We start from the raw sequence: 17891 nt of genomic DNA, 5'->3' as shown, positions 1-17891 counted from the left end.
CCCAAAGTGCTGGGATTACAGGTGTGAGCCACCGCACCCAGCCCAGAGAAATTATCTTAACTTGCCCACCCAGACCCACAAGAAGCTGCCTCCCAACCACCCAAGGGGACAGGGGCCCATCAACCCTTTCCAGAGGGGGCACAGTACGCTTGAGCCTCTTGAGTGTCTGACCCCAAGCCTGGCCTCTGGGGTGGTAGGAGAGAAAGTCATAGGGAGCTTAACCTCAACAGGATGAAGGCGCCATAATTAGGGTCAGGCGGTTGGCTCAGCCTGCGGAAATCCCCAGCTTAGTAGGGATGGGGAGTGGCACTGCAGCCTGCGGGAGGGGTCAGGGCAGAAGTGAGGGGGCAGGGGAGCCCAAGCACATGGAAACCCAGGACCTAGGCCCCAATTACCTCCTGAGAGGGCCCACTGGGGGCTTCTCAACACAATTCACTCCCTCCCTGGGGTTGCTGAACCCCAGGGAGGGAAGGAAAGGCTGACCAGCCCCCCAACCCCAGAGACCCTACTGCTCCCTCAGGCTGGGGTGCATCAGGATCATCCCCCTACCCCAGCCTTTGTCAGGAGGAGGAGGGCACCGGTGGGAAAAGGCTACGTGAGTGTTCCCAGGGCGACCCAGGCTTCTCTCCTGATTGTAATCCTCAGGCCTTGAGCGAGGGATCGCTTTCCACTGTGGAATGTGACACCAAGGGGACAAAATGGGGCCGGGGAGGGGGGCAGAAGCCATGGAGGGAAGCTTGCAGGGTGGCACTTTTAGCCCCCAAAAGGCCCTCCAGGAGGCAGCTGCACAGAGAGAATCCCCTTGCCCCCATGACTCCCTGAGCCTGTCATCTGGCTCACCCCAGGGCACAGGGTCTCAGGCTGGGCTGTCCAGGTGTCCCCCACCCGCAGACTCCTGTCATGAATCCCAGTGCAGGGGGATTTGGATGATCACCTTTGCCAGCCACTCATTTTGCAGGGGAGGAAATGTTCCAAGAGATGAGAACTAGCCAAGACCATGCAGCACTAGAACCACTCCTAGAAGCCCCAGCTTCTCCAGAGACTGCTTCAGTTAGCCAGCAAAAACTGGAGCCTGCAGCCTCAGGAGTTGCCACACACACCTAGGCCAGAATCCCTCTGCCCTGTAGCAGGACACCCCTCCCTCTTGCCCTCCAGGGTCATGGGCTGGACATGGCAAGGCAAGCAGAGGGCAGATGCATACTAGTCCACACAAGCTTGTGACGGCTGGGACTAGGGGCCAACCTAATGGCTCCCACATTGAGAATCAACGCCAATTCCAGGAAGCCTTTCCAGCTGACCCCCAACAAGCTGGTAACACTTCCCTCCCACCACACAGCCTTGGCCTCTCAAAGGCTGTCCTCTCCCCCAGCCTCACTCTGACTCATTATGTAGGTCCTGCGTGGGCCTCAGTTCTCCTGGCCATGAGCTCTCCCCATACCTTAACCTGGGAACCCTTGTGGGCAGGATCATGTGGGACAAAAAGGTCCTGTGCCCAACCCAGCACCAATCACAGGGAGGCTTGGGACTAAGGAGGGGCTCCTGGAAAGAGGGCAGAACTCAGCTCAAGTCACAGAACCTGGGAGGGACCTTCAGTGGGAAGCAGCTTCATATGTCATCTGGGGTGAGCATGGTGGCTCACACCTGTAGTCCCAACATTTTGGTGAAGCAGAGGCTGGAGGATTGCTTAAGGCCAGGAGTTCAAGACCAGCCTGAGCAACATAGCGAAAACTTGTCTCTCCGTATAATTTTTTTAATATTAAAAAAAAAATTTAAGGTCATCTGGTCCAGTCCCTTGTGCCTCCCAGTTGGGAGTCATCGAACTTCTCAACACTGCCGAAATGGGCATCTCTTCATGTATTTAGTCATTCAGTCATCCATCCAATGAACCTTGCCCAACTGTCTTCTACATCTCTGCAGCCAAGGCAACCCAATCCATTCTCAAGGCACAGGTTAAATCCTTACCAAATAGAGTCAAGGGTCCAGCCATTTCCTCTGCCTGGCCTAGCATGGTTCTAAGTGGAAGTAAAAGGTGCTGATCAGCAACTGCCGCCCACCTTTACGTTCCACGGTGGCGTTCTCACCTGCCTTGCACATCATGGGTTCATTTCAGACTCAGCCACCGTTCCAGACAGATTGGCCCTCACTAGCAGATGGGAAGCTGAGGTTGAGCAGGTGAAATGGCCTTGCAGCTGGAAGAAAGGTAGGGCCAGGACTTGGCCCAGGCAGCTGAACTCCCGGCCCCGGATTCATTTTACACACCCACTCCCAGCCCTCCACCAGCTTGGGTTTCAAGTGGAAGACAGGATTTCCCCCGGGGGAATGAAAATTTGATTTTGGCCCCTTATTATAAAAATAACAGTGAAGATGGCTCAAAGGCCTGCTGGTCTCAGTGCTGTGCTGATTTTGCTAAATGCACGGGAGTCAAGTGTTGCACACAGAACCCCCCACCCCTCCTCGGGGCCAGGCTCACAATGCCCTTGGCTGGCACAGCTGCACATGCAGACACACACGCACGCACACACATGCATGCATGAGTCCCTGCACGTCCCAGGAGATGTGTCCCACCCCCTTCATTCCCCTCTGATAACCCAGAGGCTTCCAGCAGGACAGACACGTACCCTTCAGGCTGGCCACGTCAGGCACGTGCCAGACCAGCTGCCAGGGCCCAGAACCTCAGGCCTGCTGGGCCCTAGAGGGTGACCTGCTGCATAGCTGACCCTGCTCAACCTCAGAAAGGATGGTAACTCTCCGGGGTGTGAGGGATGTGAGACCCCACCCAAGCCCTCCATGGAGTCAGTGTCCATGCAGGGTAGGGTTTAATGAGAAGCCTCAGGGAGCCCCCCAGCTTCCTGTGGGCACCCAGCCCCTGCTGGAGTCCTGGGGAGAGTGAGCATACTCCAAGGAGATGCAGAGAAACAAGCAGAGGCTCAGGCAGGGCCAGCAGGGCTCCAGCAGGAAAGGGGGTGAATCTGGGAAGGGTGGAGGTAATAAAGATGCACGGAGAGGGCTTGACCGAGGAGTGTTAACTGGGCAGTTTGAATTTAAGAAAGGGAAGACCCGTGTGACCTGGGAAGAGATTGGGAAATGGGTTCTGGAGCAGGCAGCACTGGGTTTGGATCCTGGCCCTGCCACTTATAAGCTGGGTGATGTTGGGCAGGTGGCTTACCCTCTCTGAGCCCCTCAGTGTCATCTGCAAAATGGGCATACTAATAGCACCCAGCTCACAGATCGTGAGAAGAAAACGAGGTCCTCAGTAAAATGCTAAGCATTGTGTCCGGCACACAGGGCCTGCTCAATTCACAGTAGCTGTTCTTTGGAAAGTACAGAGGCTCTGAGAGAAAACCCTGAGAAGCAGCCACAGCCTACCCTGTGGGCTGTTAGAAAGGGGGTCCACATGGGTGAGAGGCAGCAGAGGGGCTGGGGCCAGAGACCAGGGCAGCCTCTGTCCTCGTCACTCTTGTCTTTGAAGGATATGACAGGGTTAAGAGGTAAAGACAGCCACTGCTGCCCTACTAGGGTCTTTCCAGGGGATTTGTGAGGGTCCTGGGGAGCTTCTCTCCACCCCACGCCTGCATCATTCAGATGAGGGGGCCAAGGGCCACAGAGGAGAGGAGACTTGCCCGAGGTCACTCAGACAGTGAGGATAGAGGCAGGCCTGCTAAGCCCAAGTCAACTTCCTTTTCCCTGCCCATGCTCAGAAACAGAAGCCAGGAGTCAAAGACCTAGAAACCACATTCCCTGGGGATAGAGATGCAAGACTCTGCTCCTGTTCCCACCCAGGACTTTGGCTAAGACCTTGCTGAGGCCTGGAGAACTCTTGTGTTTCCTCTAAAGCCCAGAGCGAAGACACCTCCTCCAGAAAGCCCACCCTGACTGGTGATGCCTGTCCTGCCAGATGGCCAAGCTGTGTTCTGCCAGGACAGGCTTGTACCCTTCAGGCTGGCCACATCAGCATGTGCCAGACCAGCTGCCAGGGCCTAGGGCCTCTTTTGAGGCTTTGACTTGGCCCCCACCCTGGTTCATGGACCTACTATTTCCCCATGCTGAGCTTCAAGGTTCTGAGGCCAGAGACAGGGTCCTAGTCAAGTTTGAGGCCTCAGATCCAACACCATGACCCAGCCCAGTGCTTTTGTGTGTGAATGAAGGAATCCTGACCATGCTGGGCTGAGACCTGCCAGGGCAAGGGCCCCAGGAGCAGGGACAGGGCCCTGGGGCATAGCCATCCTTCCCTGGCCTATCCCTGCCCCATGCCTGAGCCCCATGCTAAGAGCAAGTTCCTGTTGCAAGCTGTACCCTGTCCCAGACACCTGGCATTTACCAAAAGGGCAGACACAGTGAGAAGGGCCTCCCCTGTGCCATCCACTCACAAAGGAGCTGGAAAGGCCAGCAGGAAGGAGAGGAGTCATATTTCAAAGGGCTCTGAAGATGTCACAATGACGGCGATGCTCAGCACCTCAAACCACCCAAGGAGCCATATCCAGACTAGACAATATAAGAAACAGCTGCAGAGCAGCAAGAGGACAGCAACCCTACCCCAGAAATGGACATGAGAGGTAAACAATTAAAGAAAACAATTGAGGCCAGGAGTTCGAGACCAGCCTGGGCAACATAGTGAGAATCTGCCTCTTCAAAAAATGTTAAAATTAGCTGGGCAAGGTAGTGTATGCCTGTAGTCCTAACTACGCAGGAGACTGAGGTGGGAGGATCACTTGAGCCGAAGTTGAAGGTTGCAGTGAGCTATGATCACACCACGGCACTCCAGCCTGGGTGACAGAGTGAGATCCTGTCTCAAAAAAAAAAAGAAAAAAAGAAAAGAAAAGATGCTGAAAATCATTATACATCACTTTTACCTCTGGTAGATGGGCAAAAATTCAAAAGCTGGATAAAGCCCAGCATTGGTGGGGATGTGAGTTACAGCTCCATCCCCACAGGACATGACGTACTAGGGGAATGTGGCAGCTCATTAAGGGGGTGGGTGGGCAGGAAAATGTGTGGCTGCACATCTAGGGTTCTATGTAGCAGTTAGAAGCAACAAGGCTAGATTTTATTTTGATTGATTGATTGAGGGACAGGGTCTCACTCTGTCACCCAGGCTGGAGTGCAGTGGCATAATCATAGCTCACTGCAGCCTCCAACTCCTAGGCTTAAGGGATCCTCCTGCCTCAGCCTCTCAAGTAGCTGGGACTACAGCTGTACATCACCATGCCCAGCTCAAGGCTAGATTTTATAGTGTTGACTCAATGAGATCTATAACACAATGATATTTATCAGAGTAAAAAGAAAAATACGTGTTTACAAAAGAGTAATGCCCACCTGCAGGAACCATACAAACAAAGGCATCAAAGACAGTAAAACGGGGAAACAAAGGAAGGGTGTGAGGAAGGGAGGAAAGAAATAAACACCAAACGAGAAAAGTCAGTGATGCCAGTGAGCCTGCCGTGGCCTGAGTAACACAAGCCACACCCCCGGTCCACACTGAGGACCACATCTGAGGTTCACAGGGAGGAACAGTCCCCAAGGTCCTCAGCACATGCTCAGGTGGAGCCAGGAGCCGCGTCCGTGAGGGTCAGATCTGGGCCTGACCTCAGAGCTTGCCCCTCCCTGCACCTTCCACAGCAAAGGAGGGTCTTGGCCAAAATCAAGCTGCTGTGCACGCAGGGTCGCACCTACCTTGGGCCCCTTTTATGCCCTGGAAGAGGACATAACCTCAAACTAGAGCAGTGATTCTGCCCTGAGCTGGGTGCCGGGAGAAAATGGGAAGCAAGTCCTTGTTCTTACAAAAGTTCCTGGGAGGTCAGGCACAGTGGCTCATGCCTGTAATCCCAGCACTTTTGGGGGCGAAGGCCAAAGGATTGCTTGAAGCCAGGAGCTTGAGACCAGCCTGGCCAGCATATTGAGACCCCCATCTCTAAAAACGGTTTTTTTTTTTTTTTTAATTAGCCGGATATGGTGGCTTGCAGCTATACTCTCAGTTACTCAGGAGGCTGAGGCAGGAGGATCATTTGAGCCCAGGAGGTCAAGGCTGCGGTGAGCTATGATCACACCACTGCACTCCAGCCTGGGTGACAGAGTAAGACCCTCTCTCAACTTTTTTTTAAAGTTCCTGGAATTCAGGTGATTTTTTTTTTTCTTTAAGGAGAGTCTTTATCTTTAGACACACATTTAGAAAAATCTGTGAAATGATATGCTGTTATAAGATGCACTTCAAGATTTAGGTGTGGGGGCAGGGGAGAGGGGGCAAGAAGGTGGATGAAACCAGCTTGGTCATAAATTGATAGCTGCTGAGTCTGGGAATGAGTGCGTGGGGTTCATTATACCTTATTCTCTATTTATGCATGTGTTTCAGAGTTTCCATAATAAAAACTTCAAAAACAAAAACTTCCCAGTAAGAAACTATCCCATGTGAGGGGACTAGCCCCTGACCTCAGGGAACTCCACCCAGTCTGCCAGGGGACACGAAACCCCTGCCCTGCATCTTCTTAGCCTGCCTCAGCTGGCCAGGGGCCACATTGTAGGACACAGGCATGGGGGTCCTGACAAATGCTCAGCCTCGGACCTGGCCCTCATCACTGAGGCCAAGTGTCAGGCACTGGAACCACATCTAAGCAGACCTAGTTTTGGTTCCAGCTCCACCTTGCACGTGGCCTGAGGCTCCTCACCTGAACCACACCTGCCTGGATTCAAGGAAATGCCCAGTGAGTCCTGGGTCATTATCAGTGAGAAAGTCCCCCTGCTCTTATTGTGGCTGCTCCTCTCACTGCCTCTGCCTCCACATCTGTATGATGAGGACTGGAATCACCTGGCAAGTTTGCAGATTAAATGAGGCAATGCTTAGTGTGCACTCAGACAGAGCTGCCAGGACCAGGGGAGGGAGCTGGCCAGGGTCATCCAGCCAGCTAATGGCATAACTGGGTTCTTCACAGGAGCAGGGCACTGTGCCAGCTGCCACTCCCATCCCCCACCATGAGGCCTTCAGGCCAGTGGACAGCATGTCTTCGTTCAGAGTCTGAGGCCAAGTCCCTGAGACCCTTCCCTCCAGCCTCAACTCCCATTCCAGGAGCCTCTGACTCAGGAGAGCACCAGGAAGCCTGCATGGGTCAGATGCAAGCCAGGAAGGAGAGGACTAGGAAAGGAGACAGAAGCCTCTATCCTACCCTCCTGGAACACAGAGGTATCCAGGGACATCAGTCTGGGAGACTGTGCCCAGAATCAGGGACTCTACCAGGAGACTGCTGGGTGACTCCTAAGTCTGGAGTGTTAGCCTTGCCTAGCCTTTCCTTTAATTAACAATAATAATAGTCAACATTTCTATACCTCCTACTGTGTACAAGGCAGTGCTCTGCTTTAGGTATATGATCTCATTTAATTCTCACAACAACCCTAAGAGGCCAATGCTATTATTGTCTTCATTTTACAGATGGGGAAACCTAGGCACAGAGAGGGTAACTTTCTTTCCCAGAGTCACTCAGCTTGCACACAGCAGAGCTAGGATTTGGCCCCAGCCAGCCTGCCTTGAGTTTGTGCTCTTACCCACCCCAGTGCACTCTCAGACAGCATTGCCTGACTTTTCCTGAGCCAGTGCTTCTGATTCCCCCTGGGGTGTAACAGCTGATACCCTGTTTATACCACAACACCTGGGATGGGAGCTTCACCCAGGGTGGCAGTGCTGGCACCCAGACAGCAGTCCTACCTTGTCTCTTACTCGGGAAAGCAGAGCAGAAGGTGAGTGGTAATAACACTATCAGAGGGATGGGTTTTTAACTCATTATTTTTTCTTCTTCTTTGTTGTTGTTGTTGTTAAGATAGGGTTTCACTCCCATCACCCAGGTGGAGTGCAATGCCACAGTCTCAGCTCACTGCAACCTCCGACTCCTGGGCTCAAGTGGTTCTTCTGCCTCAGCCTTCTGAGTAGCTGGGACTACAGGTGCACCCCACGGCACCTGGCTAATTTTTGTATTTTTTGTAGAGATGGGGTTTCTCCATGTTGCTCAGGCTGGTCTCAAACTCCTGGCCTTAAGCAATCCACTCACCTCTGCCTCCCAAAGTGCTGGGATTACAGGCATGAGCCACCGTGCCCAGCCTCCTTCTTAATTTAAATCACTCATAAAAAGTTAACCAAGATCTGGGCCAGGTGCAGCGGCTCAAAAATATATATACAAAAAATTAGCAGGGCATGGTGGCACACCTGTGGTCCCAGGTACTTGGGAGGCTGAGGTGGGAGGATTGCTTGAGCCAGGGAGGCAGAGGTTGCAGTGAACCGAGATTGTGCCACTGTACTCCAGCTACGCCAGCCTAGGCAACAGAGCGAGATCCTGTCTCAAAAAAAAAAAAGAGCCGGGCGCGGTGGCTCAAGCCTGTAATCCCAGCACTTTGGGAGGCCGAGGCGGGTGGATCACGAGGTCAGGAGATCAAGACCATCCTGGCTAACATGGTGAAACCCCGTCTCTACTAAAAATACAAAAAACTAGCCGGGCGTGGTGGCGGGCGCCTGTAGTCCCAGCTACTCGGAGGCTGAGGCAGGAGAATGGCGTGAACCTGGGAGGCGGAGCTTGCAGTGAGCCGAGATCGCGCCACTGCACTCCAGCCTGGGTGACACAGCGCGAGACTCCGTCTCAAAAAAAAAAAAAAAAAAGAAAGTTATCCAAGATCAGCAACAAAGTAGTCATGAAACGCCTTTACAGCCAGTCACAGCAAGGCCCTGGAGAATCTTTCCTCTACTGAATGCAAGCAGCTGGGGCATCCCTCCCAGATGAAACATGCTGAAAGAGGAGTGGTTAGGAGCACAGGTCTCAGGGTGGGTGCTGCCACTTCCAAGCTGTAAAACCCTGGATCACAGATTAGTTCACCTCTCTGGGCCTCAGTTTTCCCATCCGCAAAGTGGGGATGATAATAGCATCTCCTCGCAAAATTGTTAGAAGGTTTTGTTTTTTTGGTTTTTTTTTCCAGCTTCAGATTTATTTGTACAAATAGCAGAGGAGAACACCAGCCCCATGCAGACGGCAGCCCAGGGGGTTCATACTAGTCCTTCTGTCCTCATGTTGGCGGACAGAGATCTTTACTCTGAAACCTTTGTAGGGGCCTGGGCAGCTTTGGGAGCCTGAGCTGGAGCTGAAGCTGGAGCTGCAGCCTGGGCCTTAGTTTGGTCCTTGGCCTTTGACCGGCACAGCCTGAGCCCTCTGGTAATGCAGGCATGAACACACTTCCCAAGCTTGGGGTGGGCAATGTAGGCAAGTCAGTCGATCTTGCAGCTGACACCCTTTGGGATCTTGGGCTTAACCTCCTTGGGCTTTATGAGGACCTTGATAGCCTCAGCACGTGCCCTCATGGCTTGGCATCGCTGGCCTGCATCTTCTTTAGGCTCTTCTTGTCGTGCTTCTCGGCAAGATGCATGCTCCTCAGGAACTTGGGGTCCACCCCGTTAAGACATTAGTATCTTTGTGATCAGGGTTTCCTGATGCCATTTCTGTGCCATTTTGGGGACTGGTTGTGTGTGTTGTGGTTCTCGGACTTTGCCATGTCTGCACCTTAAGCCGTGGCTGCCGAAGCGCCTAGAAGAGCTAGAAAGTTTAAATGAACTAATCTATGTAAAGCATTCAGCATAGGGCCTGGCACAAAGAAGGTGCACAACATGGGCTATTAACATTACTACTGCGATCAGGACCACCCCGACCAAGTCATGCGCTCCTTTGGGGGAAGGAACTGCATCTTATTTATCTTTGTCTATTTGAGCATTTGCCATGGGGCTTGGCACACAGTAGGTGTTCCATGTCTTAGATCACGTTCCCCAGAAGCAGATCCTGAGATGAGGATTCATAGCTAAATGATTTGGGAGTGCTCCCAGGGAAACTGGAGAGGGACTTGGGAGAGCAAGACAAGAAAGTAAGAGGCCAAGAAGGGTGCAGATTCAGGAAAAATTCTGCAGAGGGTGACTTCAGCCTGATCTCGCAGGGGAACTTGGGAGTGTAAGTTACACCTCAGGATTGTCCTCGCTCCAGGCAAGGGAGCTGGGACTTCACTCCCCTGCACCCCAGTCATTGGCTAAGGTCTACCATGAAAGGGATAGACTTCCAGGCACTTACCATTATGCTCCAGTAGCAGAGGGCAGTATCGAGAGACCACCTAGAAGGGAAGGCACCCAGGGGCCAGGAGTGTCTATGAAAATGGAAAAGGGGTGGAGGGGACCTGCCACCTTCCATAAATGTCATCCCAGCCTCTGAAGGGTCACAGTTCCCCAGAAAATCCAGGACAGTGGAGGCAGAGCGGACAGGGGGGACTGCCAGGCCGTGGGAGCAGCTCTAACTTCCACGTTGGTCAGAGCCGTGAGGGTCCACTGAGCGGCCAGCCTCCCTACCAGCTGACAGTGGCAGGCCTGGGACTGCCTGAGTAGGTCTTAAGGGCCCCTACTATGTGCCTGGCATAGATACTGAGTTCTTCACATGATTTTCTCATTTAACCCTCACACCAGCCCTGGACAGATGACTCTGAGGCATGGAGGCATGGCATGGAGAGGCCTACCTGCGGCCCCCCAAAGAGTGAAGGGCAAATTTGATTGATGTCATTAAGAAATGCAAATGAAAACCACAATGAGCTACCATTTCACACCCACTAGGGAGGTTATAATAAGAAATCTTTAATGAAACATAAGTGTTGGTGAAGATGTGAAGAAATGAGATCCCTCACACATTGCTAGTGGGAACATAAAATGGTACGGCTGCCGTGGAAATTTGGCAGTTCCACCATAAGCTAAACACAGAAGCACCACAGGACCCTGCAATTCCACTCTTAGTATAGACTAAAAAAAATTAAATACACTTGTTCAGACAAAAGCTTGCACAAGAATGTTCACAGCAGTGCTATTCACAACCCCAACAGTGGAAACAACCCCAATGTCCACCACTGATGAATGGAGACACAAAATATGGTACATCCACACAATGGAATATTATTCAGTCATAAAAAGAAATAAAATACCGATGCATGCTACAACATGGATGAACCTTGAAAACATGATGCTGAGTAAAAGAAGCCAGACACAAAAGGCCATATAGTACACAATCCCATTTATCGGAAATATACAGAATGGGGAGATTTTTAGAGACAGAATGCAGATTGCTGGCTGCCAGGGGCTGGGAGGCGGCAGGGACTGAGGAGCAGCGTGGAACTGAGGAGTGGTGACAGTCAAGCAGCATTTTCTTTTTTTTCCTTTTTTTTTCAAGATAGGGTCTCACTCTGTCACCCAGGCTGGAATGCAGTGGCGTGATCTCCGCTCACCACAGCCTCAACCTCCTAGGCTCAACCAGTCCTCCCACCTTAGCCTCCCAAGTAGCTAACTACATGGGCACACCATCACAACAACTCATTTTTGTATTTTTTTGTAGATACAGGGTCTCCCCATGTTGCCCAGGCTGGTTTTGAACTCCTGGGCTCAAGCAATCCACCCGTCTCAGCCTCCCAAAGTGCTGGGATTACAGGTGTAAGTCGCCGTGCCCAGCCTGCACAGCATTTTCAACGTACTAAATGCTGCTAAATTATACACTTTAAGGGCAGGTGCAGGGCTCACGCCTGTAATCCCAGCACTTTGGGAGGCCAAGGTGGGCGGACTGCCTGAGCCCAGGAGTTCGAGACCAGCCTGGGCAACATGGTGAGACCCCCTCTCTACTAAAAATACAAAAAAATTAGCCAGGCATGGTGGCACACACCTGTAATCCTAGCTACTTGCAAGGCTGAGACAGGAGAATCGCTTGAACACAGGAGGCAGAGGCTGCAGTGAGCCGAGACTGCACCACTACACTCCAGCCTGGGCGACAGAGTGAGACTGTCTCCTAAATAAATAAATAAATAAAATATTTTAAAATGGTTAAAATGGCAACTTTTATGTGTACTTTACCAGAATTCTCTTAAGTTAAAAACAAACTGTGAGTTTTGAACCTCCCCTCCAAGGGCCTGGGAGCTGCCAACAGAGTCAGCCACAGTGTTTCCAGATGGACAGAACGAATCAAAAACATGTCTGCCAGATACTATGCCGACAGGAAGATGGGACTCAAGTTGTTTTTAAAATTTTTTGTGCCTTGGCCTGCTGGAGAAATAAAATCTCTGACCTTGAGTTCATAGAGGCCTGAATGTAAATGCTAGTTCCACCACTGGCTGTGTGACCTTGGGCAAATCACTGAGTCTTTCTGGGCCTCAGTTTTTTCATCTGTAAAATGGAGATAAGCAGCAACTCTTCGTTAACTCATGAAAAAGCCTTGGCCGGGCGCGGTGGCTCAAGCCTGTAATCCCAGCACTCTGGGAGGCCGAGGCGGGCGGATCACGAGCTCAGGAGATCGAGACCATCCTGGCCAACACGGTGAAACCCCGTCTCTACTAAAAAAAATACAAAAAACTAGCCGGGCGAGGTGGCGGGCGCCTGTAGTCCCAGCTATTCGGGAGGCTGAGGCAGGAGAATGGCGTAAACCCGGGAGGTGGAGCTTGCAGTGAGCTGAGATCCCGCCACTGCACTCCAGCCCGGGCGACAGAGCGAGACTCCGTCTCAAAAAAAAAAAAAAAAGAAAAAGCCTTAAGCATATTGCAGGAACACAGTAAGGACCAGCAAGGGTTCGTTTCCTTCCTCCCTCTCCTTTCCCCACACATGCCCTTGACATTTATCCCAGCCAGATTTCACCTATACAGTTACTCTCCCAGGAGGCTGTGCACAGGGCAGTACTTGTCGAGGTTCTCTGATGGGCCCTGCCCGTAGGATGTTTACACTTTCCTTTTTTTTTTTTTTTTGAGGCAGAGTCTCACTCTGTCCCCCAGGCTGGAGTGCAGTGGTGTGGTCTCAGCTCACTGCAAACTCCACCTCCCAGGTTCAAGCGATTCTCCTGCCTCGGCCTCCTGAGTAGCTGGGATTACAGGTGCGTCCCACCACACCTGACTAATTTTTGTATTTTTAGTAGAGACGGGGTTTTGCCACGTTGGTCAGGCTGGTCTCAAACTCCTGACCTCGGGTGATCCGCCTACCTCAGCCTCCCAAAAGTGCTGGGATTACAGGCATGAGCCACTGCGCCCGGCCGGATGTTTACACTTTCAAAGAGAAAACAAGTTAATCCACAGGAAGGCTAAGTGATAGAGGGGACTGAAGAATTTCTGGACTAATCCAGGAAATATTCTGGACTAATCCAGGAAATATTCAGGCCCTTTCCCTCCAGTCATACCACCAGGCCAGCAACCTGCTTCAACACTATCTCCCTTCATATGCACACGCTCTCCAAACTCCTAACCCAACAATTCCCAGGAGCTGGTTTCTGACCTTGTTCCCCTCTGTCCACAGCTCAAAATGTCAGCATAAGAATGCTGATTGGCCTTTCTAGAGAAGAACTATTCTTTTTTTCAATTTTTGGTATTAAAATATTCATTTTTTAGGCCAGGTGCAGTGGCTTACGCCTGTAATCCCAGCACTGTGGGAGGCCGACGCAGGTGGATCACGAGGTCAAGAGATCGAGACCATCCTGGCCAACATGGTGAAACTCCGTCTCTACTAATACTACAAAAAATTAGCCGGATGTGGTGGCAGGTGCCTGTAGTCCCAGCTACTTGGGAGGCTGGGGCAGAAGAATGGCATGAACCCGGCGGGGGGCAGAGCCTGCAATGAGCCGAGATTGCGCCACTGCACTCCAGCCTGGACGACAGAGCAAGACTCCGTCTCAAAATATAAAATAAAATAAAATACTCATTTTTTAGGATACAATAGTAGGAAACTAATTTTTTACCTATCCTGTGTCCTTACTTGACAAAATAAGATGCCACCAACCTTTATGCCAGTCCCAAAAATGACTTTTTGAAATTTTATTGATAAATCTTCAAATCTGAGAGCACAACACCGTGCCCCCTAATCCCAATCTCCCTCTCCCAGCAGGGAGTGAATCCTGCTTCATTTGCTCAGTGAGCACGAGGAAGGCATGGGCCCTCGGGTCCATCCCTGCCAGGCCACTCCCTCCAGCCCTCTCTGTCATTCTCTCAGTAGCAGACAGGCAACAGCACTCCCTCTTCCCAGCATCACTGATGCCAGGCTAGGTACCACAGCCTCTGCATACCAACAGACTGGTCCCTATGTCCTGGTGCCAGAGGAGGTAGGTAACATGGAGCCATCACACTCACCCAATTACCAGACCTCTGGTCAGCTTAAGAAGGGATGGAGGCCGGACGCAGTGGCTCACGCCTATAACCCTAGCACTTTGGGAGGCCAAGGCGGGTGGATCACCTGAGATCAGGAGTTCAAGACCAGCCTGACCAACATGGAGAAACCCTGTCTCTACTAAAATTTTAAAAATTAGCTGGCCATGGTGGCACATGCCTGTAATCCCAGCTACTCGGGGGGCTGAGGCAGGAGAATCGCTTGAACCCAGGAGGCAGAGGTTGTGGTGAGCCAAGATCATGCCACTGCACTCCAGCCGCGGCGACGAGAGTGAAACTCCATCTCAAAAAAAAAAAAGAAAGAAAGAAAGAAAGAAAGAAGGGATGGTCTGTGTTCAGAGAGCAATTTTCCTCTAAACCAAATGAAGCTTCATCAGACTGTGTGGACCCCACTCCACTTGAACAAATCACAGCACAATCTCCCCATTGAGAGAGGCCTATAGGCATCACTGTGTCCTCCTGGCCTTCTCTAAGTCTCTTGGGTTTGACCAGACCATTCTAGGTATTGTCCTACCATGCAGGGTAATGCAAAGGGTATGGCCAAGGTCCCTAATGCTACAGCCAGTAATATACCCCAGACTCTCCACTTAAAATCCTGTCTTGGGCTGGAAAGCAAAGTAAGTGGCAGAAACACAAGGCCACCCCTGGGCACTCTCGCTCTGGGAGCTATCAGGCTCAGCCTCACATGTAACCTGCAGCATGTGTTAGAAACCATCAGGAGATCACCAAGGACTGCTAGAAAAGGTCGGGAAGACAATGACAGGCAGGCAGGCAGCAAATACAGGCTAAGGCTCACTATGGACCAGGCATACTGCTCAGGGTCAAGAAAGCAAAAATGAGGAGGACATGATGCCCTGCCCTGACGGGGCTCCCAGATGAGCAGGTGTGGCTTGGGGGAAGAGGAGAGGCCAGGACTAACATGTATCAAGTCTGTCCATCTGAATTCCCAGAGAAAAGAGCCCCATACTCACAGAGCTGACAGCTAAGCCAGAAAATAGGGAAATTTCAGGTTGGGATAAGCCCTAGAAGAAAATAAACAAAGTAAGATGAAGCAGAAGCGGGGGATTTAGAGAAGGTGGTCGCAGAGGGCCTCTCTGAGGAGGTGACATTGGAAATGAGGTGGAGGATGGAATGAGAAGGAAACATTCCAGGTAAAGAAGGGCAGGTGCAAAGGCCAGGAGGCAAGAAAGGACTGAGAATGTTCAAGGAGGGGAGGGGATGTTGATGTGGGTAAGATGTGGAGAGCAACAGGAGACAGGAGGGAGGCAGGGCAGGCAAGGCTTGCAGGCCTGGTGAGGAATCTGGGTTAAATAAGAGCTCTATCCCCATTTACTAGATGAGAAAACCGAAGTTCAGAGGTTAAGTAACTTGCCCAGGGTCGCACAGCTGGTGAGTAGCCAAGCTGAGATTCCATCATACAGTCTGGTGACAAAGTCCACGTTTTCTTTCCTCTACTCACTGAACAGGAACTTGCTGGCTGTGACAAAATGTAACTGTTAAGTGATTAATGACAAATGGTTTATGACAGGAGCCTGGGGTGGGATGGTGCAGTTTGCCGGGGAAGTCTTCATGGAGGAACTAATTGGGTCCCTAAGAATGAGGAGGATTTTGCCAGGTGGAAAAGTGGAGAGGAAGAGCGCTCAAAGCAAGGAGAATAACTTGAGCAAGGTCAGGGATGTGGAACATGAGGCCTGGTGGAAGCTGAGAGGCAATGGAGTTGCTGAGAGTAGAACTGGCAGGAGACGGGCATGGAAGGCAGGGTGGGCCACACCAGGAGGGACCCCGAATGCCTACCAAGGATGTCTACATTGAATTTCTGGGCAACGAGGAGCCAAGGCAGTTTCTTCAACAGGCTAAGCTGTACTGTGCTTCAGAAAGATGACTGTGATGCAGGAGCCTCGAGAGGCTGGTGTGTGGGGAGGGGCAGCTAAAATAAATGGCCAGAGGCTGCCAAGAGAGGTGGGGCAGGACAGGGCCCGTCAAGCCCCAGAGGTAACCAAGACTGCCAGGTCCCCCGCTGGACAGGGGCTCATGTATCCTAATTACACACAACCTCCACAACCTGGCTGGCGGGTATTTGGGAACAGATTAAGCAGAAGATAAAAAAGTATTTTCGGTTTGGTGGTGGTTTTTTTTGTTTTGTTTTGTTTTGAGACAGAGTTTCACTCTTGTTGCCCTGGCTGGAGCACAATGGCACAATCTCGGCTCATTATAACCTCTGCCTCCTGGGTTCAAACAACTCTCCTGCCTCAGCCTCCCAAGTAGCTGAGACTACAGGCGTGTGCCACCACAGTCAGCTAATTTTTGAATTTTTAGTAGAGACAGGTTTTTACCATGTTGGCCAGGCGGGTCTCGAACTCCTGACCTCAGGTGATCCACCCTCCTTCACCTCCCAAAGTGCTGGGTTTACAGGCATGAGCTACCACACCTGGCCAAGAAAGCATTTTTACAGACCCCAAGAATGAGGTGTCCAGTTGGGCATGGTGGCTCATGCCTGTAAAATCCCAGTACCTTGGGAGGCCGAGGTTAGTGGATCACCTGAGGTCAGGAGTTAGAGACCAGCCTAACCAACATGGTGAAACCCCATCTCTACTAAAGATACAAAAAATTAGCTGGGCGTGGTGGCAGGAGCCTGTAATCCCAGCTACTCAGGAGGCTGAGGCAGGATAATCGCTTGAACCTGGGAGGTGGAGGTTGCCGTGAGCCGAGATGGCGCCATTGCACTCCAACCTGGGTGACAAGAGCAAAACTCCGCCTCAAAAAAAAAAAAAAAGAACGCAGTGTCCCCAGCCCCAGGCCCCACCCTGCTTCACCCCACCTCCCTCCCCAAAGTTTGGCCTGGGTCACTGGCTGGAGTCCATTCCTAGCCTATAGCCGCAGGCCCTGCTGCAGTGACCCCCATCAGCCCAGGGCATTCTGTTCATGCCCCATGACTCCCATGAAGGATGACAGCAGGGTGCTGGCTTTACAGGAGTTGGGTGAACCTCAGATACTGAGAGTGGACAACACTTACCCAGCCCTGACCCGGAAAGGGGACCTGTTTTCAGTGCTTTGTTTTGACTCACTTCATTCCTACAAGGTAGGTACTATCATACTCCAAGGAGGGGAAACTGATGCACGGGAGACTTGCCCAAGGGATGTGAACCCTGGCAGTCTGGTGCCAAGGTCTGTCCTCTGTGCTCTGACTCAAGGTAGTCATTGCTCTCTCTACACTCGGAGTGTCTCTACCCGCTCTCCTCTCTCCTCTTTGCTTTCACAATGATCCTGCCAGATGTTCCATTTCCTGCCAGGAGGGAGGACTACATGTGAAAATTTGGCATCAGAGCCTCAGCCGCTCCCTCCTCTGGAACCACCTGCCTGCCTGCCACAGCAGGCGGTGAAGAGCCAGCCCTGACATCAGACAGCCCCTAGAGGCAGCCAGGCCTGTCTGAACCCTCCTCCTCACTGCAACAGAGATGGCTACCAGCCCAATGGCCAGGCCTACAGCAGGCTGTGCCTGGCCCCCACTTGACAGGCAGCGCTCACCCCTCACCTCTGCTCCAGGGGCCCAGCTGAGGCAGCACCTGCCCAGGATGTCATGGTGCCACAGCTGCACCAGCTCCAGGACCAGGGCAGCTGAAAGCCCCTTTGCCCACTAGATGGCGCAATGTGCACGGAAATGTGGGTTGACCGCTTGGCCTCCCCTTCCACCTGCAGAGGAACTGGATTTCACCATACTC

General features: G+C 52.0%; 1 pseudogene; it reads right to left on the bottom strand.

Annotated features, from left to right (window-relative positions):
• Positions 1-9055: 9055 nt before the first annotated feature.
• On the bottom strand, positions 9056-9516 carry LOC105489550 (large ribosomal subunit protein eL29 pseudogene; annotated as a pseudogene).
• Positions 9517-17891: the final 8375 nt, after the last annotated feature.

The sequence above is a fragment of the Macaca nemestrina genome, chromosome 5 (genome assembly GCF_043159975.1).
Source record: "Macaca nemestrina isolate mMacNem1 chromosome 5, mMacNem.hap1, whole genome shotgun sequence".
NCBI lineage: Eukaryota > Metazoa > Chordata > Mammalia > Primates > Cercopithecidae > Macaca > Macaca nemestrina.
Note: the sequence above shows the minus strand (reverse complement) of the source record. Positions and strands in the feature narration are given on the sequence as shown.